This window comes from Mytilus trossulus, chromosome 1, assembly GCF_036588685.1.
Source record: "Mytilus trossulus isolate FHL-02 chromosome 1, PNRI_Mtr1.1.1.hap1, whole genome shotgun sequence".
Lineage (NCBI taxonomy): Eukaryota > Metazoa > Mollusca > Bivalvia > Mytilida > Mytilidae > Mytilus > Mytilus trossulus.
Window position 1 is genome coordinate 5,937,449 of NC_086373.1, and position 18,693 is coordinate 5,956,141.

The 18,693-nt window shown below is 32.3% G+C and overlaps 1 protein-coding gene across 1 annotated transcript in view; it reads right to left on the reverse strand.

Annotated features, from left to right (window-relative positions):
- The window catches only part of LOC134713272 (tyrosine-protein phosphatase Lar-like), a 168,047-nt gene that overhangs the window by 137,991 nt on the left and 11,363 nt on the right, over nt 1-18,693 (reverse strand). The gene's annotated exons all lie outside the window — the stretch shown is intronic.

The following is an 18,693-nucleotide window of genomic DNA, read 5'->3' on the forward strand; positions in this document are numbered from 1 at the left end:
TTTAGAACTTGATTGATTTATTGTTAATATTTTAGGGAGACTTTCAAGAGCCCCTTTTGGGCTATTTGGTGGTGGCCAGTTTTTTTATTGATGTGGGAAGCCAATGTTCCCCAGAGAAAATCACTGACTTTTGATAGGACAAATGACTATCTTTGTCAATTAAGATTGGAGTCGAGTGCACTCTCACAAGCTTGGTTTGAACTCATAACCTCAGTGTTAACTGGCTAGTGAATATAGTAGTAGAACTCCATAGACCACTTGGCCACTGAGGCCCTTCTTTTGAACTTGACCCTTCAAGTTTCTGGTAAAGAAGACATAAACAGATTATTATTCATACATCAATAGTGTTAATAGCCATGATTCAGGCTTACCTGTACAAAGAAGGTGTGACAAAGTGACATTGACCTAGTTTCCATGGTTTGCACTTATTATTTATAAGTCTGCTTTAGACTAAATAGGTAACAACAATCATGTCCTGCAGAAGCCATGGAACTACATCAGAAGATTTAAAGAAAAGCCATTTGTAAGCAAGTTTATGAATATAAGCAGATTTTTCTATAACTTTCATATGCTTTTTTATGTCAAAAAGCATATTAAATTTTGATTATATTTTACCACAGCAAATTTGTGCAAGTCACTGAATAAATCGGTTAAATTCATTCAGGTAGATGGTTGTTTCTATACACAGTAGGTCTTTTGAAAATGAATAAAAATGTTAAGTCAAATGTCCCACAAATGATAATATCTGAGTAAAGGTTTCTGTAAACACAGAATCATTTGAATCTGAGCGAGTTCATGCAATATAACTCAAATTAATTCACATGCATTTGTATAATGACAATACCTAAGCTTGAATAGGTCACAATATAAAAATCAGGAGATTTGGCATGATTGCCAATGAAACAAATTTCAATCAGAGTTCAAATGAAGTAAACTTAATAAATTCTATTAATCCTGGACTCCACATGCCACAAATCAATCAAAGTTATTTATGCTATACATTGTGTAACCTCTGGTAAAACTATCAATCATTCAAAAATTATTTATAAACATACAATTATAACCTTAAGCTACCATAAAGAGATAGTTTCATAATAATACAAAATACTCTGATGCCATTTTAATATTATCTTCCAAATTTATAAACTCTGTGAACTTAAATCAAGGGAAAATAATTATGAATCTCTAATGGTACCAGAGAAAATTCAACTTATTTATTTCTACATGAGTTTTGATCCGAAATCAATAATGCCCCATTGGCAGCCTAAGGTGGAAGACTTTTTTTTACAATGACTGATTTCTATCATCAGTGATAATTGAATCAATAAGTAAGATTTCTCTCTTCGGCTTCATTTATGCATAATGTTATATGAACAGGGTAAAATATCAATACAAACTTCTATAACTAATTTTCTGATCAATTATTCTGCTATTGGGAATCATACAATTATTGTTTAAATAGTTCCATATCAGGAAATTTTATCTTTGAAATCATTTTCATGCCTAACCAAACATCAAATATTGGTTTTATGCTTTTAGAAGGTTTTGTTCTTTTTATTAAAAGTCCTTGTAAAAAAACATTAAAAACTCAAAACCCTATCAATATTTTATTATCAAAGACATTATTCACCATGCTACAAGAGAAATAGTTCAGTGAAATGTTTGCCTTCTATTCTTCACAGGCCATTATTATACATCACACAACCTTTTATTTCACAAGATTTCAAAAAATAACTACCAAGAGGATAGGATTAAAATACCATCTGCTGATTATATCAAATAGGAAGTACTGGAATAAGACAGCAACCCAGAAATATATAGTAAACAAAGACGAGAAGTATTTCCTAATGAAGGTCGGTGTTTTTCTCTGGGCACTCTGGCTCCCTTAGATCCACCAATAAAAACTAGTAATAGCCCAAAAGTGGTGCTTCAAAGTGGCGTTAAAACACAGAAAGTCAAAAAGAGCAACACAATGGTATGGATGTCAAGCTAAAATTGTGAATGAAAAAGAATCAGAGAGAACCCATGATCAGCCTTTAATTACTCTATCCTTCAAAACATCATAATATACTATACAATCTTCAATTTTACCAGCTTCACACAAAAAGTCAATGTAATTTTAATTACAAAACAACAAAATTTTCAAACGAACATGTAGTATCTTAAAAAACAAAAGAACACCCAAGGAAACATTTATATTTAAATCATTATTTTCAATATTATTTTTCATATAAGAAAAGGAAAAGTCTCTAGGATTAAAGCAAAGAAATGCTAAAATTGTAAAATCCTATTTTCTGATTAGATTTTTTATGCATTGAAGACCAATTGGTTGCCGTCTGCTGTTTTCTGCTCTTTGGTCATATTGTTGTCTCCTTGACATATTCCCCATTTCCATTCACAATTTTATGAAAAGATAAAATTAGGCTTTTTAAACACTTAAAATGAAGTGGGTAAAAAAATTGTATTGATTTATAATTAAAGGTAAAAAAAAACAGGCACCAGTACTTTTAATGTGTACAGTGTGATCAATTTAAAAATAAGTATTATTGCATTACAAATGAGGACTTAACTGTAAACTTTGAGACATATCTGCACTTGGCAAAGAATGTTTATTCAATTTGCATTAGCAGCATTGTTAATTACAAACAAATTTAAGTTATGGAAAGTCAACATAAAGCATCTCCTAGGCTGTAAAAGCTGCCACAAAACATTTCACTTCCATTTAATCCTCAATCAAACAGAAACATAAGTTACTATGTACATAAATATCTCCGTGGTAATTGAAGCCATGTTGGTATTTATTAGCTTGATTAGTTTTTTGTTATTTCATACTATGTACACACATATTGTAAATATCTGCAAGTAAGATGAAATGAAATTTTCTTGATCAATTAAAAAAATTAATTATAAAATTATCATACCTGTCAACTCACCCGTTTTTTGCGGGTGACACCCGTTATTTTCACCTCTCACCCGGGAGTTTTTCTTTACCCGGCGGGTCCCGGGAATTTCTAACATAACCCGTTTCACCCGGATTTCTGACCGGAATTGTTTCCGGTATTTAGAAGTAATACGACCTTCGGTTTTATCGGTCTTTTTCAATGTAACCAAAAATCAAAATGTAGGACTGTTTACCTGAGCTACGTAACGATATTTTCAACAAGCTACAAGATGAGTTCAGTGACTATCAGTTGACCCCATTAGATGAACTTCCACTTTGCACTTCCCCTGTAACTGACATTGGTACATTTTGGGGAGAAATGTCCAAGTTGCATGACATTTTTCTTAACAAGCCAAGATTTTTTGTTTTGTCAAAACTTGCTAAAACATTACTGGTTTTGCCAAACAGCAATGCAGACAGTGAGAGGGCATTTTCTTTAGTAAAGAAAATAGCTACAGAGTTAAGGGCTGATCTTAATAAGGATACACTGTGTGCTCTTCTTTCTTGTAAAATGAATACACATTTGCATTGCTATGAACTGAAACCAAGTGCAGTTCTTTTAAAGAATGCCAAGTCTGCTACTATGGAATATAACAATAGTCTGAAATAAACTTGTATACATGTTCTTACTGTTTCATATACATATTGACTATATAAATTATATGTAAACATATTTTTGTTCTTCAATTGAGCCCGCAAAATGTCGTACGCGTTATGACCTGAGATTTTTTTTCTCAATGCAGGTCATGACCTGACTTTTCATTTTCAGAGGTTGACAGGTATGAATTATATAATTTGCACTTCTAGAACGAAACAAGTCCACTATAATTTGTACCAAGCTAAACATCAGAGGGATTGGGTGCACTTGATTATTTGGCAATTCATGTTAACCTCTGTACATATTCTAAAGAAAGATCAGACATGACAAAATTTCATTACTTGCCCAAAGTCAGTCTGATAGCATCAAGCAAGTGTCATCATTGATGAGTTGAATTTGTATAGTGGTGCAATCGAGGTCAAATAGAAGAAAGCAAACCAATAATAGAAATACAACTACTTTCCTTGTATTTCAGTTTCACCAATTTTGTGCATACTTAATGCAGTCGCTAAGTTTACAAGAATAAACTAACAATTTAAAGAACCTTTGGTGAGCAAGTGCATGTATCCCACACCTACACATAAGAATAGGAATTATTCATAGTAACCTGCTTGCTTAGTTTTTGTCTACCTACTTCAGGTATGAATCTGATATGAAATATTTGAGTTAGGACTGACATATAAATCTATATAACCAACCCCATTCAGATTCATTTGGATCAGTAAATCAATCTATTTAAAAGAAAAGACAGTCTTCTGCATATCATCCAGAGGGGGATTAAGAAGGAGGCGGGGAACAAGGGACCTGAGCCAGTGGCGGATCCAGAAATTTTCACAAGTGGAGGGCCACTGACTGACCTAAGAGGGGACCCACTCCAGTCACGCTTCAGTGATTCCCTATATAAGCAACAAAATTTTTCTTAAAAAGGGGGGGGGGCAGGCCCCCTGCCCCCCTAAATCCGCCTCTGTGAGCCCCCTCTTTTGTGTGAAACATTTGGTTGATTATACAGGGAATCGCTGAAACATGACTGGAGCGGGTTCCTACTTTTGGATTGGCCACTGCCATCTGTTAAATAAGTTCATTAAAACTGTTTGGTCCAGTAATGGATTAGAATATGGGATAAAATGTCCAATAAAAAATAATATTTAGAATTGATGTTCTTCTATCCCTTTCCCCAAAGACCCTCACAATAACATTGTTTATCAATATAATGCCTGATTATCCTACACTATTACAGTTTCCAATTCATTACCAATATAATCTTTGGATCTATCTAACATCTACAGGAAATTAAGTGATTTTTCTTCATAACTGGAGGACATTTTCCTGTAAATGTCAGCTATGTTCATTATTTCTAGGACATTGCTTTCTCAGCATTATTTGCTTGTTTGCCTTCTGTCAATCTGAGAGTTAATCTTACTACTCTAGGTTATAACAAGGAGCCTAAAAAGTCATTTTGGTTTATGTAAAATTACAAATTATCTTGCTTTTGTTATTACTTTAAGATATGGTTGTTTTCATTCATGATTTTGGCCATCAACATAGTGTGTCACATAGTTCAAAAATCTTTTTTTTAATTAACTATGACCTTAACCTTTGACATAGTGACTTTGTGATCATAGAAATAGCTGTACCTGTGAAGAAATATGTTAACAGTATATGTGCATTGTGCAATAATATTGTTGTCGAATAAAAAAAAAAGACTTTGTGATCAATAATAATCTTCTTATTATATGAGACCATATATACAAGTAATGGTTGCAAACTCATATACATTATACTTCACATAAATCTAGAAATGACTTTACAGAAATTTCAGTCTTATTTAGAAGCTTTGACCTTCACCTTTGATAGATGATCTCAATATCAATATGGAACTTTTCATTTTATGTGACCTTTTGATAAAGTAAAGTTGCCATCCCATATGAAATTAGTCGGTTTTTAGTATGAAAATGACCTTTGGCAGCGGCATTCAAAATCCAAAGGGATCTTTTGCTAAGTATATGTGACCATGACCTTGACCTTAGATAAAGTGACCTGGGATCTACTACTTGTTATATGCGACATGTATATGTATCATCACCTTGCAGAATTGTCTCCCTTGATACATATCCTTATACTATCATCCATGTCAAGAGCTACGGGTAATAAAAGTTAAACAATAATGTTATAACTCCAGTTTACTTACAAAAAGTACAAAAACATAGAACACTATAAACCATTCATCTTTGAATCTTAGAACTAATAAAAAATATCTGTTGTATAATCCAATTATTCCAATTACTGTTGATGAAAAAAAAAGGCCAACTATTGTGTTAAACTTGATAAACTAAAGTAATCACACAGCGTCAATATATTACAACTGTTTCATTCAACCTTCTTTAAGGATGTACAACTCATTAGATGAGTTGTCTTAACGAGTACGAGTCATTAGGTCAGACGTCTTACCGTCAATGTCACCCCTGTCATGTAGGGGTTTGTGATGTATGCCTATTTACCTTTCAGCTCATTTAATCTTCAGTGGAGATGATCAGATAACACATGTTCTGACAGTAAGGTAGGATTAGTATCAGCCATGTCTACATCTTCTGCAGTATCAATCAAACTAAACCTAGGTGTCTATCATTTATATTTTGTAAATAGTTTCTATTATTACCCCAAAAGCTCAATCAAATCAGAAACCTTAAGTCATGTGTCCACAATGATTCATTTGTAATTTCTGGGCCTTTTAAAGCTGACTTAGGGGTACATCTTTGGGTTCTGCTCACTGTTCAAGGCTATATGCTACGTCATCATTCATGATTTAGTCTCGGGTGGAGAATTGTCTCATTGGCAATTAAACCTAACTTCTCATTTCTATATGAATCACATACAAGGAACAATCTAGAAATTATTAGAGGTTAACTCACTCACTCAAACTTAATTTTCAGATTATTTTTTTTTCAAAGAATATAATAATTTTTAGTTGAAGACATACATATGATCTAACATCCTGAAATTAGGACGTTAAAGAACAAAAGAGAAGAAACAGAAGTGGGTTATAAAATGTTTTTACTGGAAGATCGATACAGGTTTATAAAACACAAATAAATAATGTATTGGAACTGGCCTATAAACTTCTTGACAACAATAAATGTTCCTACTTCTGTTGTATTGGTGAACCTCTTAATCACAAAGTCTTCTACTCAATGTAACAATACAACTTCATGCCAAGTACATAATGTATATTGGATATTGGTTTTCAAGGACTCAAAGATAAATATAGTCTATTAGAATAAGAGAACCATAATGTGTTTGTTAGCATTGATGTCAGTGGACAATAATACACTTTTTTTTATCAATTACTGCAATAAATCCAATTTTCATGACAATGAATAATTGATTGTTGGTGTTGAACACATCTTTCAGCATCCCTGGGTATTCAGGACAATCCGTGGTGTAGTGGTTAGTGCATCGGACTACTAATACAAAGGTTCCTGGTTCGATTCCCGTTCGGGATGAAAATTTCAGGAACTTAATTTTCGGCTCTACCTTGACATCATTTGCGAGTATGGTCTTGAGGAAATGATGATAGTCCGTCGGAAGGGGACGATAAATGGCTGACCGTGTCAAGAGAGAGCCATATCTCTTGCACGTTAAAGACACCCTTGTAGATTTCGAAAAAGAGTAGGCTAATGCCGCTACAAGGCAGCACTCGCACCCGTAAAGTGGAAAGGGATTAATATAAGTTGCAAAACTTGTTTCCCAATCCACTATAAACAAATATGTTTAAACTAATTCAAGACAATCTTCAAATTTAATGCATAATCATGGACAAGTAAGTTTTGGCTCAACCATTCAAGGGAAACATGGCAGCATAAAAGATTTTTACAATAGTATATACATTTAGCTACATTTTAAAATAACCAGCAAGCTAAGTTGATGTCAGCATTTTTTTTTTATAAATTCTCAAAATTGACATTTATGAATCCAATATGTTCCTTATTCAATCCTTTTAACAAAAGAATGTTTAACAATCCTCACACTGACAATCCCAACTGTGCTAAAATGAACATGCTTTTAAAGAAGTCATGAAATTAGAGAAGGTTCTATATACCATAATATATCATGAACTTCTTGCATTAAAATATATGCACCTTTCAATATTACTTCAATTGATATAAGTGCATTAAATATAAACTTTACAACAATGTTTTTTTTTATTTCTTCACAAAAAACTATTCCAATATACTTTTGTACCTATTATATGACAAAACATTTCCATTCTACAAGTGAATCAAACTTCTTAATAATCAAGTGTATAGCTTTCTACTATTTTACATTCAGATTTATATTAAGACCAGGAAATATAAATATTTTCGTTCAGTAACAAAACATTGATTGTAACAAGCAGCAGCATACCAACTTATAAATATTACAACCATTTTATATGCCTGCTATTTTATTGTTTAACGAGCAGACAGAAAGATGAATTTCTTAGATTCTTCACTTCATGTATTGTCTAGTAACTTTAGTATTGGGAATTCATCAATGTTTCTCACTTCTAGAGAAAGTTTATCAAAATAATAATTGATGAATTACTAACACTATGAACATAAACCTTGTTCCAAATAAAAGAATTAACTATAGATATACAATGTATATATATACTTTTGACATATCAAATGTATGTAACAGTAGTTAATGAAAGATATTGTCAAAAGACAAATTATGAGAAAAAATATTACTAGAACTGTAGTAATGGATAGATTAAAACTTTACTCATTCCAAGTATTTCTTTATTTGAAAGAAAGATAAATTCTGCACAATTTTTAAAGTGCCAATTAAACAAAAGTTAACAGAGGAAAATCAATGATGGTATATTATTCCTAAAGTAGTGACTTGAAACACAATGGCAGCTCATTTTCTAAAACCCTGTCACTTTTTTCAGGGGCAACAACACGAAAATGGGTAGTCTAATCATAATGTCATTTAGCAATTCGAATTACCAAATGAGACCACTTCAACATATCAAAGCCATCATGCTCATGACAATTTTTCCCTTGTGAAGCTTGAATATACCTGATCTTTCAAAAATAATATCTGTCACAAAAAAATCCCAAAAATTCAAAAGCATGAAAGTAACCCATACTAGACAATAAGTGAATAATTTAACTTGAGGAGTAGTAGAGAGTAGTAGAGAGTAATTAGTGAGTCATTAGTTATTCCCCTAGACAGTACTTAGTAAGTGCCATGTAAGTACCATTCAGTACAGCAGTCATAATGCATCTTATACACCTATTATCTACAAGTTGATAAATGTCACAGAAATTTACTTGTATCCTGATAGACATCAGAGAAGAATGTAAATTTTGTTTAATGACTGTCTCTTGCAATCCTTATGTAATATCATCATGATGAAGAGAAACTATTAAAGGAGATATATTAACATGTCTGTCCTATAACCCAAAATTGATAATAAATGTACATTGGTCTTTTCCCTGAATTTCACAAGTTTTCAAGAAATTATTTTTACATGTGATGCTCTATGCTCTATGCTCATTCTAACATGGGTAGGCATCATAATTTTGGGAATTTTTAGCACACATTTTGGGAATTTTGGATCCCCATTCCTATTTTTTTTTTTGGGGGGGGGTCCTGGTTGTGTCTCTGTGTATTTGATATAATCTGTAAAATAACCATGATCAATACAGTCTTTTTTTTTATGTTAGAATGTCTTATTTTAGGTTAAAATGTCAATAAAATCATATGGTATCAATACAATACATGTATGGAAGGCACACATTTTACAATACTTTATATTTTTATAATTTGTTATATTTGAACCCAACTTTTTTGGTGAGGTCAACAAGACCAGATTCTTTTAATCATAAAGTGCTTTTTATATTCGAAGTTATAAAAAGGTCAAAATTTGCTGCTGTTTGGATAATTGAAATCATTAAATGTTTGAGTTGTTTCCAGGTGCCATCATACAACAACAAAAATTAGTTTTTTCTATTTTTTTAGTTTGAACAATACCAGATGTAGAGCACACTAGAATTTGGAAGTAAATTTACATTACAGAGAGTAAAATTACAGATGTACTATAGCAAAGCAATAATTTAAATTATAGATACCAACGAATCATGTATAGCACCCATGGCAAGATAATCTATAACCAATGTCAGAATTATAATTTACTATTCTGTCAGAAACTGCCATGTTTATACTTAACACATTATCTAAAATTTGCTAGAGTGATTTACCTCCCTTTAAAAATACCATGACTACTGCTTGTTAATAACTTGTTATCAATCTAATTTCAAAACTGTCAATTAAGCATTTCAAGAGTTAATTGAAATAAAGACTTTTTTCAAAGTAAAGTAAAAACTGAAAATTAACTTGTCCTTCAAAAACTATGCCAAAGAACAAATTTATTGTGGAACTTAATTACAGTGGTAAAGAGAGAAAAAGTAAATTTGTCAATTTATTACCATACCTGATCTTATTCTTTTGATGTATATTTTTAAGATTACACCCGACATACATCATGATTTGTGTTTAGATAATGAAAATAATAGAAAAACAAAATAATCTTTCTGGCAAAAATAAACTGTCAACAGTTTATATATATAAGTTAATAAATATCTGACAGAGTAGAGATTACTTTAAAATAATATTTTTAAAAAAAAGAAATCACAATTCCCTTAGCCTCACCCTGATTTACAAAAATCAGTAAAAGACAATTATTCTCCTTTCAAATATTTGTATATTTCAAAATATCCATTTCTTGACCAACTAGATAATTGACCACTATTTTAACAGTACAAGCTTAATTACTGATAGATCATTAACCTGAGAAAGTATTTAACTATCTTTCACCACTCAATCAGATAAATGACCATCAAACAGATAATGAATCATCTTCACAACTTTGTATATTTATATGTATATTTATATTGCAGGTAAAATATTCTAGGATTCTGGCTTTGATAGAAATACAAGTGTTAGAGATAAGATAGTATTGGTCCAGTCACACTGTCTACAGCAATGATCTGCTCTGTAAGTGCCACTGTCAGGGGCTCAAGATGGAAACATTGAAATGGCTAATTTTCTATTGAACTTGACAAAATCATTAAAATTTGTATCAAAATTGAAAAATTACCATATCACACATTATAAATCGAATGCACTAGAAATTTAGACAAAGTTATTTAATAACAAGCATAAATACCACAAACAAACAAAAAAGAAGTGAAAGTTGATAATATGCAGCTAGAGAGCATTGCATTTTTCAAACAGTTCATTTTACTTATCTTGTCAGGCTATCTATAGATAGAATACTGTTTGTAAAATTGCTGGTTTTTTTGTTTTGATATTTTGATATTTTAAAACTGATTCACAAGTAATATTTCAGAGATCATTTATAAGAATATTTGAGTTTTTATAATACTAGAGTATAAAAAAACAGAAAAATTTACCCTCAACAATTTGCTTAATTTCAGTTGTGATGTCTCAATGCAATCATTATTTCTAAATCCTTCCTCTGTCAACGTATATTTGTTCCACCTAACAGAAGTTCCAGTGGAAACTTTATTATAAACAATGTCATAATACCTGTACCTGTGGGAACAAATATTCTATACTATTTATTCTAGTTTTAGTTTAAACATATTTATTTATAGTGGATTGGGAAACAAGTTTTGCAACTTATATTAATCCCTTTCCACTTTGCGGGTGCGAGTGCTGCCTTGTAGCGGCATTAGCCTGCTCTTTTTCGAAATCTACAAGGGTATCTTTAACGTGCAAGTGATATGGCTCTCTCTTAACACGGGTCAGCCATTTATCGTCCCCGTCCGACGGACTATCATCTTTACCTCAAGACCATACTCGCAAATGGTGTCAAGGGAGAGCCGAAAATAAAGTCCCTGAAATTTTCATCCCAGACGGGAATCGAACCAGGAACCTTTGTGTTAGTAGTCCGATGCGCTAACCACTACACCACGGCTCTCTAACAAAATTTTCTGTTAGGAACATCTACTGTAATATTTATTCCTGTGGAAATAATATTCCAGAATAGTTTTTCCCTTTGGAACTTATATTATGAAGGAACTTCTATTCTGTGACACCTCTTCTCTTCACAAAGTTCAAACTTTTTTAACATCTCCCTCCTCATACCCCTCAGTTAAAATCAATGAAAATAGATGCACTAACATCTGAACAAAAAGCTTTCTATAGAGTGGTCAGGTGCTACAGTTATCTGTCTGAAAGGCTACAAAAAACTTAACTCTTAACTTTTAAGATATCAATTTTCCTTTGAAGAAGACCATTGTACTTATATCAGTTCAATTTCAATTTTTCTATTAGTATTAACCTCTGAATAAACTATGTATATCATTTCTTTAAAACTATAAATAAATGGCTTAATATCTGACACAAGAATAACTAGAATTATGAGATCACTGATACCTCCACTTGTGGAAACTGTTTAATGCTGAAACCAAAATTAAATATGACCTGTGTTTTATATTTCATAGCATTGGGTTACTACTATCTAGATTTCTTCATAAAATGGTTCTTTCACAAAAATCAAAGTTTTAGTTACAGAGCAGGAAATCTTTTGAAACTAAATATAAAAACATATCAAAAACAAACGAGCTGTATTAGTGGTACCTCAATAAATTCTCATCCCAAAAAACAAGTTCTGATTTTTAAGCTCAAATCTTCATGAATAAATGTCAAAACGATAAAAATCATACTTGACCTGTTGTTTATGATTTATGACATCGTGTTCAAATGTCAACAGATTTGGTCAAGTACTGCAGTACTTTTTCATCCAGAAAATGAATATCTGAAGCAACTCGAGGGGCATAATTTTGTAAATGTCAAAACCTCAAGTATTGAACTTGAGCTGTATTTCAAGGTATGTTACTTGTCAAATTTCAAATGATTGGTCAAGCGGTACTTTAAATCATCCAGAAACCAGAATTGTATAAAGAGAACAAACAGATGCTGGAACAAATGGAGGAAAAGACGGACAGACCAGGCAGAAAACATGACCCTTGTGTGATCATTTGTATTCCACAAAACATCATCAAACCCTAAACAGGTGATAATCTTGCTGTACTAGCAAAAAATTGTTTGTAGAAAGGGACAATTTTCTTTCCGTAACCCTAATGACAAGACTACCAGTAAAGATTTGATCCCATCATGTGTTCCCAAGGTCTAAGAAAGTCTAGCTACGACAATGTTCTTTCCAAAACACTAATGGCAAGACTACTGGTAGAGACATCATGTGTTCACAAGGTCTAAGGACGTCTAGCTAGTGACAATGTTCTTTCCAAAACCTTAATGGCAAGACTACCAATAGAGACATCATGTGTTCACAAGGTCTAAGGACGTCTAGCTAGTGACAATGTTCTTTCCAAAACCTTAATGGCAAGACTACCAGTAGAGACATCATGTGTTCACAAGGTCTAAGGACGTCTAGCTAGTGACAATGTCCTTTCCAAAACCATAATAGCAAGACTACCAGTAAAGATTTGATCCCATCATGTGTTCCCAAGGTATAAGGACGTCTAGCTAGTGACAATGTTCTTTCCAAAACCTTAATGGCAAGACTACCAGTAGAGACATGATCCCATCATGTGTTCCCAAGGCCTAAGGACGTCTAGCTACGACAATATTCTTTCAAAACCCTAATGGCAAGACTACCAGTAGAGATATCATGTGTTCCTAAGGTATATGAACATCTAGCTAGTGACAATGTTCTTTCCAAAACCTTAATGGCAAGACTACCAGTAGAGACATGATCCCATCATGTGTTCCCAAGGCCTAAGGACGTCTAGTTACGACAATGTTCTTACCAAAACCCTAATGGCAAGACTACTGGTAGACATCATGTGTTCACAAGGTCTAAGGACGTCTAGCTAGTGACAATGTTCTTTCAAAAACCTTAATAGCAAGACTACCAGTAGAAACATGATCCCATCATGTATTCCCAAGGTCTAAGGACGTCTAGCTACGACAATGTTCTTTCCAAAACCCTAATGGCAAGACTACCAGTAGAGACATCATGTGTTCACAAGGTTTAAGGATGTATAGCTAGCGACAATGTTCTTTCCAAAACCCTAATGGCAAGACTACTAGTAGAGACATCATGTGTTCATAAGGTTTAAGGACATCTAGCTAGCGACAATGTTCTTTCCAAAACCCTAATGGCAAGACTACCAGTAGAGGCATCATGTTTTTTCCCAAGGTGAAGACTACCAGTAGAGGCATCATGATTTTTTTCCCAAGATGAAGACTACCAGTAGAGGCATCATGGTTTTTTCCCAAGGTGAAGACTACCAGTAGAGGCATCATGTTTTTTCCCAAGGTGAAGACTACCAGTAGAGGCATCATGTTTTTTCCCAAGATGAAGACTACCAGTACAGGCATCATGTTTTATCCCAAAATGAAGACTACCAGTAGAGGCATCATGTTTTTTCCCAAGATGAAGACTACCAGTAGAGGCATCATGTTTTTTTTCCCAAGATGAAGACTACCAGTAGAGGCATCATGGTTTTTTCCCAAGGTGAAGACTACCAGTAGAGGCATCATGTTTTCCCAAGGCTAAAGTAATTTATCACCTAAAGAAAAGACAGACTTCTATGGTATCTTTTATGTCTTATTAAGTAGATGTTTGTCATCAAAATGATTCTTGTCCATCATTAGCCACATAAACTATCAGACAGCCTTCAAGTCTTACTGAATATGTATTCCTGTCTATGTAAGCTATTAGTCTGTCAACCAGACTCCCTGTAAGAAGTTACATGTCATCAAACAATTAATGGCTAGTCTTCAAGTTTTTCAATTAAATCAACTGAAATCAATAAATAAATACATAACAGCTTACCCTCATTGTTTTAAGATGGTTTTGAAGCCACACTTTACTGCTTAGTCAATTGTAATTTAAAGTTGAGCTACTTTTTTGTTAATACATGATGTTTTACTGAACATTACATGTATATGCAAATAAAATGATGTAGGGTGGTAATCTGAATATATTTATAATAGAATACAAGCTAGCCATTGTGTTTCTACCAGAGATTATTAACAGTAACATTGGCACATCTAAGTGGGGTCATCTCATTAATCCAGGAGGAGTGTAGTATCAAAGTAAACACACACCCAGTACAAACCATAATCTACAGATTAAGCAGATTAAGAGCCAGATATAGGGGATGTCTTATCAACATAAAACGTAAACTAAAATCAATGCACATTTCTTTATCTTACTTAACAAATAAAATCTGCATACGATGACAGATAGAAACAAACTAATGCAACTTCTTCAAAGAATGGTTTTACAATGCATCAAAATATAACCATTGAGTGCTAATCTAACAAACCGCTATAAAACTCAAGTTTCTTAATAGACTTGTACAAGTAGTTAACATATAAAGTTATATAATTTATTTGAGTTGCTGCTTTGAAGCCTAAACCTCATTTTAAAGAATATTTCATATATTTAACGTATTATTGCATATATTTAATCTTTCTGCATTTAATAAGTTTTAGTCTTTCGTCTTTTTAACAAAATAGCATTTTTCGCCAACATCCAAAAACACTTAATGTAAAAATATCTGTTAGACCAATGGCAAAATTGACAGATATTTAGTTAACCATTGTAAAAGTATCCTTATTTAGTCTGTATGTAAACATTATTTTTTTTAAATCTTTCTATCTTAACCTAAAGATCCTTATTTTGCTAATAGGAGACAGGAAAGTTGTTTATCTTATTAAAACCCTAAGTTGTAACATTGTTGACCATGTATTTTCACAGCAATTAACAGTACAGTAGACAATATTCTGTATCTGACAGCTGAATTATTGTTCTGTAGAACAAAATAAAGATCTTCTGAATTGAAATGTTAAGATTATTGTGAAGTAATCCTGTATCATATACAGATGCTTTCTGTCAGGATTTAACTAAAAACCAACAACAAATTAATCACAAATTCACTAAATTTAAAACAGCTCATTTTGTTGTCAGCATGGAGTTAATTAGAAGAACTACTTTCAATAAATAATTTCACTTTATTAATTTATGTTTTGAAAGCTTAAAATTGTATAAAAAAATAATTCAGAACTCATTAGAAGAATATCTCTAATGGAAAGGAGGGTTACAATGGTACAAAACATCCATACATGCACTTGACATAACACACAGTAAATGAACTTCTTTAAATGAGAAATTTTGTATTTTGATGGGCACCGTATACTAATCACAGTTCATCCAAAATAAAAGTATGGCATGCTGAATTGTTGATTTTGTTGTCATGTCTTCCAGAGCAGCAAGTGTTAGTTAAACCAGGGTTTCATATTCAGAGTTCAAGGTACCCAACTTAGTCAGTCACCAAGTGCATCATTGTCATTCAGAGAGTATGTTCATTGTGTGGTCAGGGGCATCACACAGTTCAGTTACCTGTAGCAACTCAGTCAGGCTATTGTTACTCAATCTTAGAGGTAACCATTATTCCCCAAGCAACTTTGCTAAGTTTTTCATCTTAAAATTAAATGATACATGATTTTTGTCTAGAGAGACGTCTAAGATTGGTCATAATTTGTTGGTCATCAGACAATCCTTTTACAGTACATGTAATAAATCATTGCACTTATTAGTCATATCTATATACATATATACTGCAGTATTAAAGCTTGATTAATATTCATTGTTCCCAATAGTGCACTCAATTCTTATAACTTCCTTTTATTACAAACATGGGAATCGTAACCACTGAATGGACTGGTCAGTTTCTAAATGAAATTTGCATTAAGAAGACTCCTTTGGTCTCTTGTGGAGAGTTGTCTCATTGGCAATCATACCACATCTTCTTTTTTATATTCCTAATGGCATCACTGAATTTTTCAAAATATTATTTTCCATTAAGAATACCACCATTGTGAAGAAGTTGGAAGTTTAAAAAAAAGATATGTACTTTTTTTTATAAAATAAACAGAATCTGAAATTTGACTAAATTTGATGCATTATTAATGCATCATAATGATTATGCTTCAGCTGCTTTGAGTTTATTATTAAAGTCTTTCCCCTAGGTTAGGAAAGACCTTATCGTTTTTATAATTTTAAATACATTATTATAAAGCATGAACTTCCTTCATATTCAATTAACATCTCATGCCAAAATGCAATTTGCTTAAACATTAAAAAATAGATATTCACATTTTGTTTTTGTCTTATAAACAATTTTTTACATGTTATGATGGAAGGTTAGATGACTTTTAATTATTTCTATATCAAAGACTGTGTTCACACTTAAAACCTGGTGGGACCTACTGTTTATGATATTAAATACATAATTTATCAATTATTTTCTGGTAAATTTCCCATTATAATAGCAGGCAATTTGACTCCTAATAAAACACTACAAAGAAAGAACTTGGTCTACAAACAATTTAACCTTAAATAAGTTATACATATTGGTTTCAAATATTAATTTGTTTTCACTTTTTCAATATATTTTTCTACACATGTCAAACACACTTATCATCAAAAGGAGCTCCAATATCAGCTGTAAAATAACATTCAACAAAATTTATAGTCTAAAAGTCTTATTCTACCATTTATAGCAGTTTAATTAACCTTTTACAGGAAACTAGAGCTATAAAAGAAACTCAACAATTGTGGACAAGTTTGTTATTTTGAGCTGACATACTCCTTAAAAAATATTTTTGAAATGGTATCAAATTTCAAAAGAACATTAAACTAGATGTGTCAAGACAATACATAATGATAGAAGGAATCAATAATTCTGTAAAAGTAGATCATAAGTAGGAACATTAACTCCTGTAATGAGAATAAAAGCGCATTTGTTTCTAACCTAAACGATGTAAACGATTACGCGTGTAATCGTTTAATCCATTTGTTTCTAACATTTTTTGGTCAACGTTGACATCGTTTACGTAAACAATGTACGCGCAAAATAGTCGTGTAGTCGTTGATCGTTTATCGTTGAGACTGTAAACGATAAATTTGTTTCTGCATCTGTCGTTTAAATAATTACGAGCAGGTGTTTGTTTCGCAAAGTCCTGGTTATTTATTTCCCGCACTTTTACCTGTTTGTTTACAGTGCATGAATATAATCTATTTCTGACTGACTACGCGGTGTCGATAACTTTTATCAAACGATGTATTTGTTTCTAGCAGCTTAAGGAGGCTCGCAGGTATAAGATTTTCAGAAAAAAATTAAACATTTGTTTTTCATTACAAAATTTATTAATTACCTTTAGGTGTTGTTACTTTATCATATGGAACAAAAATCATTCCAAAAATTCAATTCGTGTTGGCCCCATGTGACTTTTAAAATGTAGATATCATCGAAAATGCGTCAAATTATCTCCCTTTGATGCAAAAATGCCATTTTTTGGCATTGAAATTGAAATATCTTTTTTAACTCATCGGTGACCTATATTTTTTTTTGTTGTTTTCTAATAATTTATACATAAACTAAATAGTTGTAAAATTTAAGCGATTTCTGTAATTTAGTTCTTTTTTTATTTCGATATTACCGCTTTTTCTCCTTTTAGTTCAACAGAAAAAATGGACATAAACAAAAATGTATGCTTCTTTCAAAGGCAGATTGTGAGCGTAAATGGACCCCATTTTTTTATTTCATTTTTCTATTAAGTATAAGATAAAGTTCATTTATAGAAAAATATAGCGAAATCCTATATTAAATAAAAATTTGGGTTTAGACCCGCAAGCCCCCTTTAGGTTAACTAATGATAGTCATCGATGACAAAATTTCGGGTTAGAAACAAATGCCCTCTAACTTATCAAACGACCATAAAAAGAGGGTCCAGTGGCGGATCCAAAACATTTTGTAAGGGGGGCCCACTGACTGACCTAAGAGGGGCAAGGGCCGCTCCAGTCAAGCTTCAGTGATTTCCTATATAATCAACCAAATTTTCCCATAAAAGGGGGGCCTCCACCCCAAACACCCCACACCCTGAATCCGCCTTTTGGGTCAGAATAATGAAATGACTGAAAAAAAATCCTCTTTTATATAAATCAATGGTTGGTCCATTCCATCTTCGTGCTTGTCTCTCTTTGACTACACTCAAATACTTGACCTTAACAAGTCATGTGACTGAAGTAATTAGCAGACTCTAT